Consider the following 22,780-nt stretch of genomic DNA (forward strand, 5'->3'; position numbering starts at 1 on the left):
ACATCATAATGCATCATTAGTACACATATTCACATTATAATACATCATTAATACACATAATCACTTTATAATGCATCATGAGTACACATATTCACATGATAATACATCATGAGTACACATATTCACATTATAATGCATCATTAGTACACATATTCACATCATAATGCCTCATGAGTACACATATTCACATCATAATGCATCAATAGAACACATATTCACATTATAATGCATCATTAGTGCACATATTCACATCATAATGCGTCATTAGTACACATATTCACATAATGATACATCATTAGTACACGTATCCACATTATAATACACCATTAATACACATATTCACATTATAATACATCATTAGTACACATATTCATGCCATAATGCATCATTAGTAAACATATTCACATTATAATGCGTCATTAGTACACATATTCACATTATATTGCATCATTAGTACACATATTCATGTCATAATGCATCATTAGTAAACATATTCACATTATAATGCATTATTAGTACACATATTCACATAATGATACATCATTAGTACACATATTCACATTATAATACACCATTAATACACACAGTCACATCATAATGCATCATTAGAACACATATTCACATTATAATGCATCATTAGTCCACATATTCACATCATAATGCGTCATTATTACACATATTCACATAATGATACATCATTAATACACAGTCACATCATAATGCATCATTAGTACACATATTCACATGATAATACATCATTAATACACATAATCACTTTATAATGCATCATGAGTACACATATTCACATGATAATACATCATTAATACACATCGTCACATCATAATGCATCATTAATACACATATTCACATTATAATACATCATTAATACACATAATCACTTCATAATGCATCATGAGTACACATATTCACATGATCATACATCATTAATACACATCGTCACATTATAATGCATCATTAATACACAGTCACATCATAATGCATCATTAGTACACATATTCACATGGTAATACATCATTAATACACATCGTCACATCATAATGCATCATTAGTACACATATTCACATTATAATACATCATTAATACACATAATCACTTTATAATGCATCATGAGTACACATATTCACATGATAATACATCATGAGTACACATATTCACATCATAATGCATCAATAGAACACATATTCACATTATAATACATCATTAATACACAGTCACATCATAATGCATCATTAGTACACATATTCACATGATAATACATCATTAATACACATCGTCACATCATAATGCATCATTAGTACACATATTCACATTATAATACATCATTAATACACATAATCACTTTATAATGCATCATGAGTACACATATTCACATGATAATACATCATGAGTACACATATTCACATTATAATGCATCATTAGTACACATATTCACATCATAATGCCTCATGAGTACACATATTCACATCATAATGCATCAATAGAACACATATTCACATTATAATGCATCATTAGTGCACATATTCACATCATAATGCGTCATTGGTACTCATATTCACATAATGATACATCATTAGTACACGTATCCACATTATAATACACCATTAATACACATATTCGCATTATAATACATCATTAGTACACATATTCATGCCATAATGCATCATTAGTAAACATATTCACATTATAATGCATCATTAGTACACATATTCACATTATATTGCATCATTAGTACACATATTCATGTCATAATGCATCATTAGTAAACATATTCACATTATAATGCATCATTAGAACACATATTCATGTCATAATGCGTCATTAGTGCACATATTCACATTATTATGCATCATTAGTGCACATATTCACATTACAATGCATCATTAGTACACATATTCACATCATAATGCATCATTAGTACACATATTCACATCATAATGCATCATTAGTGCACATATTCACATCATAATGCATCATTAGTACACATATTCACATAATGATACATCATTAGTACACATATCCACATTATAATACACCATTGATAAACATATTCACATTATAATACATCATTAATACACACAGTCACATCATAATGCGTCATTAGTACACATATTCACATTATAATGCATCATTAGTACACATATTCACATCATAATACATCATTAGTACACATATTCACATCATAATGCGTCATTAGTACACATATTCACATTATAATGCATCATTAGTACACATATTCATGTCATAATGCATCATTAGTAAACATATTCACATTATAATGCATCATTAGTGCACATATTCATGTCATAATACATCATTAGTACACATAGTCACATTATTATGCATCATTAGTGCTCATATTCACGTCATAATGCATCATTAGTACACATATTCACATTATAATCATCATTAGTCCACATATTCACATCATAATGCGTCATTAGTACACATATTCACATCATAATGCGTCATTAGTACACATATTCACATTATAATGCATCATTAGTACACATATTCACATCATAATGCATCATTAGTGCACATATTCACATCATAATGCATCATTAATGCACAAATTCACATAATGATACATCATTAGTGCACATATTCACATTATAATACACCATTAATACACATATTCACATTATAATGCATCATTAGCACACATATTCACATCATAATGCATCATTAGCACACATATTCACATAATGATACATCATTAGTACACAGTCACATCATTAATACACAGTCCCATCATAATGCATCATTAGTGCACATATTCACATCATAATGCATCATTAGTACACATATTCACATCATAATGCATCATTAGAACACATATTCACATTATAATGCATCATTATTACACATATTCACATCATAATGCATCATTAGTACACATATTCACATCATGATACATCATTAGTACACATATTCACATTATAATACATCATTAATACACACAGTCACATCATAATGCATCATTAGTACACATATCCACATGATTAAACATCATTAATACACATCGTCACATCATAATGCATCATTAGTACACATATTCACATGATAATACATCATTAATACACACAGTCACATCATAATGCATCATTAGTACACATATTCACATTATAATGCATCATTAGTACACATATTCACATAATGATACATCATTAGTCCACATATTCACATAATAAAGCATCATTAGCACACATATTCACATCATAATGCATCATTAGAACACATATTCACATTATAATGCATCATTATTACACATACTCACATCATAATGCATCATTAGTACACATATTCACATCATAATGCATCATTAATGCACAAATTCACATAATGATACATCATTAGTGCACATATTCACATTATAATACACCATTAATACACATATTCACATTATAATGCATCATTAGCACACATATTCACATCATAATGCATCATTAGTACACATATTCACATGATAATACATCATTAATACACACAGTCACATCATAATGCGTCATTAGTACACATATTCACATCATAATGCATCATTAGTACACATGTTCACATTATCATGCATCATTAGTACACATATTCACATTATAATACATCATTAATACACACAGTCACATCATAATGCATCATTAGTACGCACACTCACATTATAATACATCATTAACACACACAGTCACATCATAATGCATCATTAGTACGCACATTCACATTAGAATGCATCATTCATACACACAGTCACATCATCAGGTATTTTTTTGTTTTGTACACAGAATCGAGATCGAGTATATATATACTCGTGGGGTCACCCGTGGGAATCCCATGGGTATGGTGTGTGACATTTGGACATCTTGATTTAGATGCTGCACATTAAATTTTACAAAATGGTTAAAATGGTGTAATGAACACAACTTATTTATTTCACATAATATGTGACCCCCTCACTCCTCTCTACCCTCACGCCTCTCCAATACCACTCCTCCTCACACTCCTCTCCAATACCTCCTCACACTCCTCTCCAATACCTCCTCGCACTCCTATCCAATCCCTCACACTCCTCTCCAATCCCTCACACTCCTCTCCAATCCCTCACACTCCTCTCCAATCCCTCGCACGCCTCTCAAATCCCTCACACTCCTCTCCAATCCCGCACACTCCTCTCCAATCCCGCACACTCCTCTCCAATCCCGCACACTCCTCTCCAATCTGGCACACTCCTCTCCAATCCCGCAGACTATTCTCCAATCCCGCACACTCCTCTCCAATCCCGCACACTCCTCTCCAATCCCTCACACTCCTCTCCAATCCCTCACACTCCTCTCCAATCCCTCACACTCCTCTGCAACCCATCACACTCCTCTACAACCCGTCACACTCCTCGCCAACCCCTCACACTCCTCTCCAACCCCTCACACTCCTCTCCAATACCTGCTCACACTCCTCTCCAATACCTCCTCACACTCCTCTCCAATACCTCCTCACACTCCTCTCCAATACCTCCTCGCACTCCTCTCCAATACCTTCTCGCACTCCTCTCCAATACCTCCTCACACTCCTCTCCAATACCTCCTCGCACTCCTCTCCAATACCTCCTCGCACTCCTCTCCAATAACTCCTCGCATTCCTCTCAAATACCTCCTCGCATTCCTCTCAAATACCTCCTCGCATTCCTCTCCAATTCCTCCTTGCACTCCTCTCCAATGCCTCCTCGCACTCCTCTCCAATACCTCTTCACACCCCTCTACAACCCCTCACACTCCTCGCCAACCCCTATTGCCAAACCTATTTAAAGTGTATGCGCACATAACTAATAAAAAAAAACGAAGGCATATCTCTCGGTAATTTCGTGAAACATATTTTACTTGCGGATAATAATGTTGAATGAAATAAGAAAGAACGAAGATATATATGTCGTTTTTATGCCGACTCTCATAAAACGTAAAAGTAATATATCGTAACGAAAAGAAAAAGCAAATTTTTAATATATGTCGACATTTTCCCCAACTGTTATTTTAGGCGGTGTATTTTTGTGTATCATCATGGCGCGATTTTTTAGCCGCGTCGCAGACGCTGGTCATGGAGTGCCCTCTGCTGTTGTTGTTGTTGTTCTTCTTCTTCTTGTTCTTGTTCTTGCAGAGAAGAACAAAACCTCAAAGCTCCACCCATTCTGGGAACCATAGCTCCACCCATTGTGGGAGCGGCTTCATATAAACAAATATCCACCATTTTATTAACTCGCATAGCTTTGAGGCCTGTTTTGTAGGCCTGTGGTGTCTTCCTCTCTCACACAGTTTTCTTTCAAATCAAATTCGATATATCATTTCATTTTTCACAGTCGCTAACATAGTTTTAGACTCGGTTGAAAAAAAACGGGAAGAAAATCCGATGAAAGTTGCCCTTTATAGCACGAAATGAATTCTCAAAGGCCTGTAACTTCAAGTCCATTGAGATATTTTTTTTTTTAATCGCGGCATGGTCAGTCATACACCGCCCGAAATAACAGATGGGAAAATGCCGAGATATATATATTTTGTTTAAATCGCGGCATGGTCAGTCATACACCACCCGAAATAACAGACGGGAAAATGCCGAGATATATTAAAAATTCGTCCATTTGATGACAATCGTCACGATGAAATATTTAATTTATACGTCGTCACAATAATGTGGAGAGAGGAGCATAGCTTCGTTCACGTGTCGCCACATACGGGAAATTGCCGAGATATATTTTTTTTAAATCGCGGCATGGTCAGTCATACACCGCCTCAAATAACAGATGGGAAAATGCCGAGATATATTAAAAATTCGTCCATTTGATGACAATCGTCACGATGAAATATTTAATTTATACGTCGTCACAATAATGTGGAGAGAGGAGCATAGCTTCGTTCACATGTCGCCACACACGGGAAATTGCCGAGATATATTTTTTTTAAATCGCGGCATGGTCAGTCATACACCGCCTGAAATAACAGATGGGAAAATGCCGAGATATATTAAAAATTCGTCGCCACACACAGGAAATTGCCGAGATATATTTTCACTTTGCACAAAAATAACATCAAGTAATCGAATCAATAGGAATGTCCTGTGCCTATAACATCGACGTTATAGGCACAGCTGCATCGAGGCATTGTGTAACATCGACGCGGCTTTTGTTTTAATTAAAACTTTTTGTACTTGTTATAAATATATCTCGGCAATTTCCCGTGCGTCTGTGAATGTTCTCAATTATTTCTGACACCGAGTCGAAAACCATCGATAAAAATTAAATCAGATGGTGAATTCGATGAAATGGGCGTTTAGTTTACAGGCCTTTGAGAAATCATTTCGTTCTATAAACGGAAACTTTCTTGGGATTCTCTTCCCGTTTTTTTTCAACCGAGTCTAACACAATGTTAGCGACTGTTAAAAATGAAATGATATATCGAATTAGAATTGAAATAAATCTGTGTGAGAGAGAAAGACAGCACGGGCCTAACTAAACAGGCCTCAAAGCCATTCGAGTTAATAAAATGGTGGATATTTGTTTACATGAAGCCTCTCCAAGAATGGGTGGAGCTACGGGTGGAGCTACTCTGCAAACGGATGAAGCCACACCCCCGGACAGACGTCCAACAGAATCACCGTAGCCTATTATAATATAGATACATATATACATTTTTTAAACACAGAATTGAGCTCAAGTATATACAAGGCAGAGCGGGGTCAGGCCTCCCGCATACTCGCCCCACCTTTGTAAGGCGGGGAGGGGTGAGGCCCCCCGCCGACAGGGCTTGATTCCTTGCCCCACCTTTATAAGGTGCAGCGAGGTGAGGTCGCCCACTTGGGTGAGGGTTGGACCACACTTACTCTCCACGAGAAAGGACATATATCTCATGTAAGTTGCAAGACAGTTTCTCATAAAATGTAGTCGTGATTGAACCATATAAAAACAATACAACACCTAAAAAGGTCCTTCCTCTGACAATCGAAAGACAACAAGGATATCTCTGAATGAATGAAAAAACAAGATATAAAACTAAGACATCCACAACCATGCCCACCAAAGGAAAAAATTGACGGGCCCCAACCTCGCCCGTCAAAGTGATGGACATCCATTATTACTTCCATCTCCACTTCACCATCAAAGGAAATAAGTGAGAATTTTTCACCAACCTTGGACCAAATAAGGTGAAGAATCTGCTTCCTGATGTGGTCTCCAGAGTCCAATCAGTCAATGAGGGTTGCCACATGTTTATCGCTGAAAAATAATCTTCACATGCACAGAAAACAAAACTGCAATTTATCATTGAGCTTCCTGGTCCTCAATCACAGAGATTGGTGAACTTATTTAGGAGAGGAATTGATGGCGAAGATTGTGATGGAAGATTTCAAAATCCAAAACATGTCAGGATACTGGTGAAAATAATAAAGTCAAGAACATGTAAATGCTGATGTTTTTACAACTATAATGGCCCTATTGTTTGCACCAGTGCACAAGTATTTTACCATCAAATTGAAACTATCTTCCAAAAACAGATTATTGAGTAAAGATTGAAAATGTCTCATAGCATTGATTCAACATGAAAACAGTTTCAAAGAATAAACTTCAGTGGACTCCAAAAATAAAACCAATATCCGTTTGCGAAATCTTTCATGTTAAACACTTTGCAATTAGTTAATAAACTAACACAATCATCAAAACAAGTACACATACATTCAAAGTACACCGCCCCATGCCAAATAATTAAATATGCTGCAGCGCGGCATTGCCGGGGCGCCTCCGGCGCCCGGCAATACCGCAGTGCAGCTCATTGAGGCTGCATTGGGAGGGAGAGGTGTACACTAATTGATTGATTAATTGTATAATTAAAATCAATAAAAGATTATCACAAAATATTTTCATAATCAATTGGCTAATCGCATAACTAAACCAGTAGTGCTTCATCCGAAGATGTATCTTTTAGAAATTTAATTAAATAAGTCATTTATAAAAAATTAAATAATTAATTGATTACTCAATAAATAATTAATCGATTAATCAATAAATACTTAATAGATGAAATGATTAATCAATAAATCAAAAATATCCTTGATAGCCACATCACTTGGTCACTCATGTCCAAATATTAGCTTCCCAGCTCAAAAGGTGCCTGAGATATTGGCCAAATGAGAAAGAAAATAAATAAATGATTAATAATGAAAATAAATAAATAATAATCATAAAAAAATTAAATTATTAATCAATTTGGTCAGAGAACACATAAACTACCACTATTTCATCAGAATCTGTAACTTTAAAAAAAAAAAATTTTTTGTCATTAATCGAATAATTAAATAATTAATCGATTAATTGATTAATTAATAAATCAAAAATATCCTTTGCAGCCAAATCACCTGGTCATTGGCATGTCCAAATATCAGCTTCCTAACTCAAAAGGTGCCTGAGTTAATAATGGTCAGAAGAGAAATGAAATTTAATTAATTAAATAAGTACTTAATTAAACGCTAATAATTAAATAACTCCTCAATTAATTGATTATTCAAAAAACAAAAAATACCGTATTTGACAAAGGACTTGCTCACTACTGTGCCGAAATTTCAGCTTCCTAGCTCAAAGGATGGCTGAGATATCGCCCGGACAACCAAGAAAGAAAACAAACAAGTACACATACATTCAAAGTACACCGCCCCATGCGAAATAATTAAATATGCTGCAGCGCGGCATTGCCGGGGCGCCTTAGGCGCCCGGCAATACCGCAGTGCAGTTCATTGAGGCTGCATTGGGAGGGAGAGGTGTACACTAATTGATTGATTAATTGTATAATGAAAATCAATAAAAGATTATCACAAAATATTTTCATAATCAATTGGCTAATCGCATAACTAAACCACTAGTGCTTCATCCAAAGATGTATCTTTTAGAAATTTAATTAAATAAGTCATTTATAAAAAATTAAATAATTAAATGATTACTCAATAAATTATTAATCGATTAATCAATAAATACTTAATAGATGAAATGATTAATCAATAAATCAAAAATATCCTTGATAGCCACATCACTTGGTCACCCATGTCCAAATATTAGCTTCCCAGCTCAAAAGGTGCCTGAGATATTGGCCAAATGAGAAAGAAAATAAATAAATGATTAATAATGAAAATAAATAAATAATAATCATCAAAAAATTAAATTATTAATCAATTTGGTCAGAGAACACATAAACTACCACTATTTCATCAGAATCTGTAACTTAAAAAAAAAAATTTTTTTTGTCATTAATGGAATAATTAAATAATTAATCGATTAATTGATTAATTAATAAATCAAAAATATCCTTTGCAGCCAAATCACCTGGTCATTGGCATGTCCAAATATCAGCTTCCTAACTCAAAAGGTGCCTGAGTTAATAATGGTCAGAAGAGAAATGAAATTTAATTAATTAAATAAGTACTTAATTAAACGCTAATAAGTAAATAACTCCTCAATTAATTGATTATTCAAAAAACAAAAAATACCGTATTTGACAAAGGACCTGCTCACTACTGTGCCGAAATTTCAGCTTCCTAGCTCAAAGGATGGCTGAGATATCGCCCGGACAACCAAGAAAGAAAACAAGAAAGAAACCAGAGTGAAAACTGAGTACTCTCTTTCAGCGTGCGTCACTGCCGAGCCCCCTTTGGTGCCCGGCAATGACGATTTGCAATGCCTGGAGATGGCATAGGAAAGGAGCGGTGTACAACAAACAACCAGAGTGAAAACTGAGTACTCTCTTTCAGCGTGCGTCACTGCCGAGCCCCCTTTGGTGCCCGGCAATGACGATTTGCAATGCCTGGAGATGGCATAGGAAAGGAGCGGTGTACAACAAGTACACATACATTCAAAGTACACCGCCCCATGCCAAATAATTAAATATGCTGCAGCGCGGCATTGCCGGGGCGCCTCCGGCGCCCGGCAATACCGCAGTGCAGCTCATTGAGGCTGCATTGGGAGGGAGAGGTGTACACTAATTGATTGATTAATTGTATAATTAAAATCAATAAAAGATTATCACAAAATATTTTCATAATCAATTGGCTAATCGCATAACTAAACCAGTAGTGCTTCATCCGAAGATGTATCTTTTAGAAATTTAATTAAATAAGTCATTTATAAAAAATTAAATAATTAATTGATTACTCAATAAATAATTAATCGATTAATCAATAAATACTTAATAGATGAAATGATTAATCAATAAATCAAAAATATCCTTGATAGCCACATCACTTGGTCACTCATGTCCAAATATTAGCTTCCCAGCTCAAAAGGTGCCTGAGATATTGGCCAAATGAGAAAGAAAATAAATAAATGATTAATAATGAAAATAAATAAATAATAATCATAAAAAAATTAAATTATTAATCAATTTGGTCAGAGAACACATAAACTACCACTATTTCATCAGAATCTGTAACTTAAAAAAAAAAAATTTTTTTGTCATTAATCGAATAATTAAATAATTAATCGATTAATTGATTAATTAATAAATCAAAAATATCCTTTGCAGCCAAATCACCTGGTCATTGGCATGTCCAAATATCAGCTTCCTAACTCAAAAGGTGCCTGAGTTAATAATGGTCAGAAGATAAATGAAATTTAATTAATTAAATAAGTACTTAATTAAACGCTAATAATTAAATAACTCCTCAATTAATTGATTATTCAAAAAACAAAAAATACCGTATTTGACAAAGGACTTGCTCACTACTGTGCCGAAATTTCAGCTTCCTAGCTCAAAGGATGGCTGAGATATCGTCCGGACAACCAAGAAAGAAAACAAACAAGTACACATACATTCAAAGTACACCGCCCCATGCCAAATAATTAAATATGCTGCAGCGCGGCATTGCCGGGGCGCCTCCGGCGCCCGGCAATACCGCAGTGCAGCTCATTGAGGCTGCATTGGGAGGGAGAGGTGTACACTAATTGATTGATTAATTGTATAATTAAAATCAATAAAAGATTATCACAAAATATTTTCATAATCAATTGGCTAATCGCATAACTAAACCAGTAGTGCTTCATCCGAAGATGTATCTTTTAGAAATTTAATTAAATAAGTCATTTATAAAAAATTAAATAATTAATTGATTACTCAATAAATAATTAATCGATTAATCAATAAATACTTAATAGATGAAATGATTAATCAATAAATCAAAAATATCCTTGATAGCCACATCACTTGGTCACTCATGTCCAAATATTAGCTTCCCAGCTCAAAAGGTGCCTGAGATATTGGCCAAATGAGAAAGAAAATAAATAAATGATTAATAATGAAAATAAATAAATAATAATCATAAAAAAATTAAATTATTAATCAATTTGGTCAGAGAACACATAAACTACCACTATTTCATCAGAATCTGTAACTTTAAAAAAAAAATTTTTTTTGTCATTAATCGAATAATTTAATAATTAATCGATTAATTGATTAATTAATAAATCAAAAATATCCTTTGCAGCCAAATCACCTGGTCATTGGCATGTCCAAATATCAGCTTCCTAACTCAAAAGGTGCCTGAGTTAATAATGGTCAGAAGAGAAATGAAATTTAATTAATTAAATAAGTACTTAATTAAACGCTAATAATTAAATAACTCCTCAATTAATTGATTATTCAAAAAACAAAAAATACCGTATTTGACAAAGGACTTGCTCACTACTGTGCCGAAATTTCAGCTTCCTAGCTCAAAGGATGGCTGAGATATCGTCCGGACAACCAAGAAAGAAAACAAACAAACAAGAAAACAAACAAGTACACATACATTCAAAGTACACCGCCCCATGCCAAATAATTAAATATGCTGCAGCGCGGCATTGCCGGGGCGCCTCCGGCGCCCGGCAATACCGCAGTGCAGCTCATTGAGGCTGCATTGGGAGGGAGAGGTGTACACTAATTGATTGATTAATTGTATAATTAAAATCAATAAAAGATTATCACAAAATATTTTCATAATCAATTGGCTAATCGCATAACTAAACCAGTAGTGCTTCATCCGAAGATGTATCTTTTAGAAATTTAATTAAATAAGTCATTTATAAAAAATTAAATAATTAATTGATTACTCAATAAATAATTAATCGATTAATCAATAAATACTTAATAGATGAAATGATTAATCAATAAATCAAAAATATCCTTGATAGCCACATCACTTGGTCACTCATGTCCAAATATTAGCTTCCCAGCTCAAAAGGTGCCTGAGATATTGGCCAAATGAGAAAGAAAATAAATAAATGATTAATAATGAAAATAAATAAATAATAATCATAAAAAAATTATAATTATTAATCAATTTGGTCAGAGAACACATAAACTACCACTATTTCATCAGAATCTGTAACTTAAAAAAAAAAAAATTTTTTTGTCATTAATCGAATAATTAAATAATTAATCGATTAATTGATTAATTAATAAATCAAAAATATCCTTTGCAGCCAAATCACCTGGTCATTGGCATGTCCAAATATCAGCTTCCTAACTCAAAAGGTGCCTGAGTTAATAATGGTCAGAAGATAAATGAAATTTAATTAATTAAATAAGTACTTAATTAAACGCTAATAATTAAATAACTCCTCAATTAATTGATTATTCAAAAAACAAAAAATACCGTATTTGACAAAGGACTTGCTCACTACTGTGCCGAAATTTCAGCTTCCTAGCTCAAAGGATGGCTGAGATATCGTCCGGACAACCAAGAAAGAAAGAAAACAAGAAAACAACCAGAGTGAAAACTGAGTACTCTCTTTCAGCGTGCGTCACTGCCGAGCCCCCTTCGGTGCCCAGCAATGACGATTTGCAATGCCTGGAGATGGCATAGGAAAGGTGCGGTGTACAACAAGTACACATACATTCAAAGTACACCGCCCCATGCCAAATAATTAAATATGCTGCAGCGCGGCATTGCCGGGGCGCCTCCGGCGCCCGGCAATACCGCAGTGCAGCTCATTGAGGCTGCATTGGGAGGGAGAGGTGTACACTAATTGATTGATTAATTGTATAATTAAAATCAATAAAAGATTATCACAAAATATTTTCATAATCAATTGGCTAATCGCATAACTAAACCAGTAGTGCTTCATCCGAAGATGTATCTTTTAGAAATTTAATTAAATAAGTCATTTATAAAAAATTAAATAATTAATTGATTACTCAATAAATAATTAATCGATTAATCAATAAATACTTAATAGATGAAATGATTAATCAATAAATCAAAAATATCCTTGATAGCCACATCACTTGGTCACTCATGTCCAAATATTAGCTTCCCAGCTCAAAAGGTGCCTGAGATATTGGCCAAATGAGAAAGAAAATAAATAAATGATTAATAATGAAAATAAATAAATAATAATCATAAAAAAATTATAATTATTAATCAATTTGGTCAGAGAACACATAAACTACCACTATTTCATCAGAATCTGTAACTTAAAAAAAAAAAAATTTTTTTGTCATTAATCGAATAATTAAATAATTAATCGATTAATTGATTAATTAATAAATCAAAAATATCCTTTGCAGCCAAATCACCTGGTCATTGGCATGTCCAAATATCAGCTTCCTAACTCAAAAGGTGCCTGAGTTAATAATGGTCAGAAGATAAATGAAATTTAATTAATTAAATAAGTACTTAATTAAACGCTAATAATTAAATAACTCCTCAATTAATTGATTATTCAAAAAACAAAAAATACCGTATTTGACAAAGGACTTGCTCACTACTGTGCCGAAATTTCAGCTTCCTAGCTCAAAGGATGGCTGAGATATCGTCCGGACAACCAAGAAAGAAAGAAAACAAGAAAACAACCAGAGTGAAAACTGAGTACTCTCTTTCAGCGTGCGTCACTGCCGAGCCCCCTTCGGTGCCCAGCAATGACGATTTGCAATGCCTGGAGATGGCATAGGAAAGGTGCGGTGTACAACAAGTACACATACATTCAAAGTACACCGCCCCATGCCAAATAATTAAATATGCTGCAGCGCGGCATTGCCGGGGCGCCTCCGGCGCCCGGCAATACCGCAGTGCAGCTCATTGAGGCTGCATTGGGAGGGAGAGGTGTACACTAATTGATTGATTAATTGTATAATTAAAATCAATAAAAGATTATCACAAAATATTTTCATAATCAATTGGCTAATCGCATAACTAAACCAGTAGTGCTTCATCCGAAGATGTATCTTTTAGAAATTTAATTAAATAAGTCATTTATAAAAAATTAAATAATTAATTGATTACTCAATAAATAATTAATCGATTAATCAATAAATACTTAATAGATGAAATGATTAATCAATAAATCAAAAATATCCTTGATAGCCACATCACTTGGTCACTCATGTCCAAATATTAGCTTCCCAGCTCAAAAGGTGCCTGAGATATTGGCCAAATGAGAAAGAAAATAAATAAATGATTAATAATGAAAATAAATAAATAATAATCATAAAAAAATTAAATTATTAATCAATTTGGTCAGAGAACACATAAACTACCACTATTTCATCAGAATCTGTAACTTTAAAAAAAAAAAAATTTTTGTCATTAATCGAATAATTAAATAATTAATCGATTAATTGATTAATTAATAAATCAAAAATATCCTTTGCAGCCAAATCACCTGGTCATTGGCATGTCCAAATATCAGCTTCCTAACTCAAAAGGTGCCTGAGTTAATAATGGTCAGAAGATAAATGAAATTTAATTAATTAAATAAGTACTTAATTAAACGCTAATAATTAAATAACTCCTCAATTAATTGATTATTCAAAAAACAAAAAATACCGTATTTGACAAAGGACTTGCTCACTACTGTGCCGAAATTTCAGCTTCCTAGCTCAAAGGATGGCTGAGATATCGTCCGGACAACCAAGAAAACAAACAAGAAAACAAGTACACATACATTCAAAGTACACCGCCCCATGCCAAATAATTAAATATGCTGCAGCGCGGCATTGCCGGGGCGCCTCCGGCGCCCGGCAATACCGCAGTGCAGCTCATTGAGGCTGCATTGGGAGGGAGAGGTGTACACTAATTGATTGATTAATTGTATAATTAAAATCAATAAAAGATTATCACAAAATATTTTCATAATCAATTGGCTAATCGCATAACTAAACCAGTAGTGCTTCATCCGAAGATGTATCTTTTAGAAATTTAATTAAATAAGTCATTTATAAAAAATTAAATAATTAATTGATTACTCAATAAATAATTAATCGATTAATCAATAAATACTTAATAGATGAAATGATTAATCAATAAATCAAAAATATCCTTGATAGCCACATCACTTGGTCACTCATGTCCAAATATTAGCTTCCCAGCTCAAAAGGTGCCTGAGATATTGGCCAAATGAGAAAGAAAATAAATAAATGATTAATAATGAAAATAAATAAATAATAATCATAAAAAAATTAAATTATTAATCAATTTGGTCAGAGAACACATAAACTACCACTATTTCATCAGAATCTGTAACTTAAAAAAAAAAAATTTTTTTGTCATTAATCGAATAATTAAATAATTAATCGATTAATTGATTAATTAATAAATCAAAAATATCCTTTGCAGCCAAATCACCTGGTCATTGGCATGTCCAAATATCAGCTTCCTAACTCAAAAGGTGCCTGAGTTAATAATGGTCAGAAGATAAATGAAATTTAATTAATTAAATAAGTACTTAATTAAACGCTAATAATTAAATAACTCCTCAATTAATTGATTATTCAAAAAACAAAAAATACCGTATTTGACAAAGGACTTGCTCACTACTGTGCCGAAATTTCAGCTTCCTAGCTCAAAGGATGGCTGAGATATCGTCCGGACAACCAAGAAAGAAAACAAGAAACCAGAGTGAAAACTGAGTACTCTCTTTCAGCGTGCGTCACTGCCGAGCCCCCTTTGGTGCCCGGCAATGACGATTTGCAATGCCTGGAGATGGCATAGGAAAGGAGCGGTGTACAACAAACAAGTACACATACATTCAAAGTACACCGCCCCATGCCAAATAATTAAATATGCTGCAGCGCGGCATTGCCGGGGCGCCTCCGGCGCCCAGCAATACCGCAGTGCAGCTCATTAAGGCTGCATTGGGAGGGAGAGGTGTACACTAATTGATTGATTAATTGTATGATTAAAATCAATAAAAGATTATCACAAAATATTTTCATAATCAATTGGCTAATCGCATAACTAAACCACTAGTGCTTCATCCGAAGATGTATCTTTTAGAAATTTAATTAAATAAGTCATTTATAAAAAATTAAATAATTAATTGATTACTCAATAAATAATTAATCGATTAATCAATAAATAATTAATAGATGAAATGATTAATCAATAAATCAAAAATATCCTTGATAGCCACATCACTTGGTCACTTATGTCCAAATATTAGCTTCCCAGCTCAAAAGGTGCCTGAGATATTGGCCAAATGAGAAAGAAAATAAATAAATGATTAATAATGAAAATAAATAAATAATAATCATAAAAAAATTAAATTGGTAATCAATTTGGTCAGAGAACACATAAACTACCACTATTTCATCAGAATCTGTAACTTTAAAAAAAAAAAATTTTTGGGTCATTAATCGAATAATTAAATAATTAATCGATTAATTGATTAATTAATAAATCAAAAATATCCTTTGCAGCCAAATCACCTGGTCATTGGCATGTCCAAATATCAGCTTCCTAACTCAAAAGGTGCCTGAGTTAATAATGGTCAGAAGAGAAATGAAATTTAATTAATTAAATAAGTACTTAATTAAACGCTAATAATTAAATAACTCCTCAATTAATTGATTATTCAAAAAACAAAAAATACCGTATTTGACAAAGGACTTGCTCACGACTGTGCCGAAATTTCAGCTTCCTAGCTCAAAGGATGGCTGAGATATCGTCCGGACAACCAAGAAAACAAACAAACAAGAAACCAGAGTGAAAACTGAGTACTCTCTTTCAGCGTGCGTCACTGCCGAGCCCCCTTTGGTGCCCGGCAATGACGATTTGCAATGCCTGGAGATGGCATAGGAAAGGAGCGGTGTACAACAAGAAACCAGAGTGAAAACTGAGTACTCTCTTTCAGCGTGCGTCACTGCCGAGCCCCCTTCGGTGCCCGGCAATGACGATTTGCAATGCCTGGAGGTGGCATAGGAAAGGAGCGGTGTACAACAAGTACACATACATTCAAAGTACACCGCCCCATGCCAAATAATTAAATATGCTACAGCGCGGCATTGCCGGGGCGCCTCCGGCGCCCGGCAATACCGCAGTGCAGCTCATAGAGGCTGCATTGGGAGGGAGAGGTGTACACTAATTGATTGATTAATTGTATAATTAAAATCAATGAAAGATTATCACAAAATATTTTCTGAATCAATTGGCTAATAGCATAACTAAACCACTAGTGCTTCATCCAAAGATGTATCTTTTAGAAATTTAATTAAATAAGTCAATAATAAAAAAATAAATAATTAATTGATTAATCAATAATTAATCAATTAATCAATAATTAATTAATCGATTAAATGATTGATCAATAAATCAAAAATATCCTTGATAGCCACATCACTTGGTCACTGTTGTGTCCAAATATTAGCTTCCCAGCTCAAAAGGTGCCTGAGATATTGGCCAAATGAGAAAGAAAATAAATAAATGATTAAAAATGAAAATAAATAAATAATAATCATTAAAAAATTAAATTATTAATCAATTCGGCCACAGAACACATAAACCACCACCATTTCATCAGAATCTGTAACTTAAAAAAAAAAATTTTTTTATCATTAACCGAATAATTAAATAATTAATCGATTAATTGATTAATTAATAAATCAAAAATAGCCTTTGCAGCCAAATCACCTGGTCATTGGCATGTCCAAATATCAGCTTCCTAACTCAAAAGGTGCCTGAGTTAATGGTTAGAAGAGAAAGGAAATTTGATTAAATAAATAAGTACTTAATTAATCGCTAATAATTAAATAACTCCTCAATTAATTGATTAATCAAAAAACAAAAAATACCGTTTTTGACAAAGGACTTGGTCACTATTGTGCCAAAATTTCAGCTTCCTAGATCAAAGGATGGCTGAGATATCGCCCGGACAACCAAGAAAACAAGAAAGAAAACAAACAAGTACACATACATTCAAAGTACACCGCCCCATGCCAAATAATTAAATATGCTGCAGCGCGGCATTGCCGGGCCGCCTCCGGCGCCCGGCAATACCGCAGTGCAGCTCATTAAGGCTGCATTGGGAGGGAGAGGTGTACACTAATTGATTGATTAATTGTATAATTAAAATCAATAAAAGATTATCACAAAATATTTTCATAATCAATTGGCTAATCGCATAACTAAACCACTAGTGCTTCATCCGAAGATGTATCTTTTAGAAATTTAATTAAATAAGTCATTTATAAAAAATTAAATAATTAATTGATTACTCAATAAATAATTAATCGATTAATCAATAAATAATTAATAGATGAAATGATTAATCAATAAATCAAAAATATCCTTGATAGCCACATCACTTGGTCACTTATGTCCAAATATTAGCTTCCCAGCTCAAAAGGTGCCTGAGATATTGGCCAAATGAGAAAGAAAATAAATAAATGATTAATAATGAAAATAAATAAATAATAATCATAAAAAAATTAAATTGGTAATCAATTTGGTCAGAGAACACATAAACTACCACTATTTCATCAGAATCTGTAACTTAAAAAAAAAAATTTTTGGGGTCATTAATCGAATAATTAAATAATTAATCGATTAATTGATTAATTAATAAATCAAAAATATCCTTTGCAGCCAAATCACCTGGTCATTGGCATGTCCAAATATCAGCTTCCTAACTCAAAAGGTGCCTGAGTTAATAATGGTCAGAAGAGAAATGAAATTTAATTAATTAAATAAGTACTTAATTAAACGCTAATAATTAAATAACTCCTCAATTAATTGATTATTCAAAAAACAAAAAATACCGTATTTGACAAAGGACTTGCTCACGACTGTGCCGAAATTTCAGCTTCCTAGCTCAAAGGATGGCTGAGATATCGTCCGGACAACCAAGAAAGCAAGAAAACAAACAAACAAGAAACCAGAGTGAAAACTGAGTACTCTCTTTCAGCGTGCGTCACTGCCGAGCCCCCTTTGGTGCCCGGCAATGACGATTTGCAATGCCTGGAGATGGCATAGGAAAGGAGCGGTGTACAACAAGAAACCAGAGTGAAAACTGAGTACTCTCTTTCAGCGTGCGTCACTGCCGAGCCCCATTTGGTGCCCGGCAATGACGATTTGCAATGCCTGGAGATGGCATAGGAAAGGAGCGGTGTACAACAAGTACACATACATTCAAAGTACACCGCCCCATGCCAAATAATTAAATATGCTGCAGCGCGGCATTGCCGGGGCGCCTCCGGCGCCCGGCAATACCGCAGTGCAGCTCATTGAGGCTGCATTGGGAGGGAGAGGTGTACACTAATTGATTGATTAATTGTATAATTAAAATCAATAAAAGATTATCACAAAATATTTTCATAATCAATTGGCTAATCGCATAACTAAACCACTAGTGCTTCATCCGAAGATGTATCTTTTAGAAATTTAATTAAATAAGTCATTTATAAAAAATTAAATAATTAATTGATTACTCAATAAATAATTAATCGATTAATCAATAAATAATTAATAGATGAAATGATTAATCAATAAATCAAAAATATCCTTGATAGCCACATCACTTGGTCACTTATGTCCAAATATTAGCTTCCCAGCTCAAAAGGTGCCTGAGATATTGGCCAAATGAGAAAGAAAATAAATAAATGATTAATAATGAAAATAAATAAATAATAATCATAAAAAAATTAAATTATTAATCAATTTGGTCAGAGAACACATAAACTACCACTATTTCATCAGAATCTGTAACTTTAAAAAAAAATTTTTTTGGGTCATTAATCGAATAATTAAATAATTAATCGATTAATTGATTAATTAATAAATCAAAAATATCCTTTGCAGCCAAATCACCTGGTCATTGGCATGTCCAAATATCAGCTTCCTAACTCAAAAGGTGCCTGAGTTAATAATGGTCAGAAGAGAAATGAAATTTAATTAATTAAATAAGTACTTAATTAAACGCTAATAATTAAATAACTCCTCAATTAATTGATTATTCAAAAAACAAAAAATACCGTATTTGACAAAGGACTTGCTCACGACTGTGCCGAAATTTCAGCTTCCTAGCTCAAAGGATGGCTGAGATATCGTCCGGACAACCAAGAAAGAAAACAAACAAGAAAGAAAACAAACAAGTACAAATACATTCAAAGTACACCGCCCCATGCCAAATAATTAAATATGCTGCAGCGCGGCATTGCCGGGGCGCCTCCGGCGCCCGGCAATACCGCAGTGCAGCTCATTGAGGCTGCATTGGGAGGGAGAGGTGTACACTAATTGATTGATTAATTGTATAATTAAAATCAATAAAAGATTATCACAAAATATTTTCATAATCAATTGGCTAATCGCATAACTAAACCAGTAGTGCTTCATCCGAAGATGTATCTTTTAGAAATTTAATTAAATAAGTCATTTATAAAAAATTAAATAATTAATTGATTACTCAATAAATAATTAATCGATTAATCAATAAATACTTAATAGATGAAATGATTAATCAATAAATCAAAAATATCCTTGATAGCCACATCACTTGGTCACTCATGTCCAAATATTAGCTTCCCAGCTCAAAAGGTGCCTGAGATATTGGCCAAATGAGAAAGAAAATAAATAAATGATTAATAATGAAAATAAATAAATAATAATCATAAAAAAATTAAATTATTAATCAATTTGGTCAGAGAACACATAAACTACCACTATTTCATCAGAATCTGTAACTTTAAAAAAAAAATTTTTTTTGTCATTAATCGAATAATTAAATAATTAATCGATTAATTGATTAATTAATAAATCAAAAATATCCTTTGCAGCCAAATCACCTGGTCATTGGCATGTCCAAATATCAGCTTCCTAACTCAAAAGGTGCCTGAGTTAATAATGGTCAGAAGAGAAATGAAATTTAATTAATTAAATAAGTACTTAATTAAACGCTAATAATTAAATAACTCCTCAATTAATTGATTATTCAAAAAACAAAAAATACCGTATTTGACAAAGGACTTGCTCACTACTGTGCCGAAATTTCAGCTTCCTAGCTCAAAGGATGGCTGAGATATCGTCCGGACAACCAAGAAAGAAAACAAACAAACAAGAAAACAAACAAACAAGAAAGAAACCAGAGTGAAAACTGAGTACTCTCTTTCAGCGTGCGTCACTGCCGAGCCCCCTTTGGTGCCCGGCAATGACGATTTGCAATGCCTGGAGATGGCATAGGAAAGGAGCGGTGTACAACAAACAAGAAACCAGAGTGAAAACTGAGTACTCTCTTTCAGCGTGCGTCACTGCCGAGCCCCCTTTGGTGCCCGGCAATGACGATTTGCAATGCCTGGAGATGGCATAGGAAAGGAGCGGTGTACAACAAGAAAACAAACAAGAAACCAGAGTGAAAACTGAGTACTCTCTTTCAGCGTGCGTCACTGCCAAGCCCCCTTCGGTGCCCGGCAATGACGATTTGCAATGCCTGGAGGTGGCATAGGAAAGGAGCGGTGTACAACAAACAAGAAACCAGAGTGAAAACTGAGTACTCTCTTTCAGCGTGCGTCACTGCCGAGCCCCCTTTGGTGCCCGGCAATGACGATTTGCAATGCCTGGAGATGGCATAGGAAAGGAGCGGTGTACAATACAACATAAGAGCAAAGGATGGACATATTAAATTAAAATTTCAAATCTTATTTTGGTGTGGAAACATGCACATTATATCGAGGTCTTTTATAAAAAATAAAATGCGCGGCGGGGTGGGACAGCCCGGCGACTGAACCCGAGTGGTTGCCCCACCTAAATAAGGCAGGGCGGGTTAAAGCCTCCTGCGACCTGCATATTCGCCCCACCTCTAGAAGGCGGGGATGGGTGAGGCCGCCCGCTGACAGATCTCGAGTCCTTGCCCCACCTATATAAGGAGGGGTGGGGTTAGGTCGCACGCCGACAAAGCCCGCAAACTCCTCCGCCTATATAAGGTGGGGAGGGATGAGGTTTTTTTTTCTTTGTTTGTTTTTGTAGACAGAATCGAGTTCAAGTATATATATATCAGGCAGGGCGGGGTAAGGCCTACGGCATACTCGTCCCACCTATATAAGACGGGAATGGTTGAAGCAGCCCGCTGACAGAGCCCGAGTCCTCGCCTCTCGTATTCGTAGCTCCGCCTCCAAGGTCCTCTGGATATGCTCTCGGATTCGTAGCTCCATCTCCAAGGTCCTCTGGGTATGCTCTCGGCGGTATACCTCCTCCTCTGAGGTCATCTGGGTATCCTCTCGGATACGTAACTCCTCCTCTGAGGTCCTCTGGGTATCCTCCCGGAGTCGTAGCTCCTCCTCCGAGGTCCTATGGGTATCCTCTCAATGGCGTAGCTCCTCCTCCAAGGTCCTCTGGGTATCCTCTCTTCGGCATAGCTCCTCCTCCGAGGTCCTCTGGGTATCCTCTCGGATTCATAGCTCCTCATCCGAGGTCCTCTGGGTATCCTCTCGGATTCGTAGCTTTCATCCGAGGTCCTCTGGGTATCCTCTCGGAATCGTAGCTCCACCTCCAAGGTCCTCTGGGTAAG

Source organism: Myxine glutinosa, chromosome 4 (genome assembly GCF_964187855.1).
Source record: "Myxine glutinosa chromosome 4, kmMyxGlut1.1, whole genome shotgun sequence".
Lineage (NCBI taxonomy): Eukaryota > Metazoa > Chordata > Myxini > Myxiniformes > Myxinidae > Myxine > Myxine glutinosa.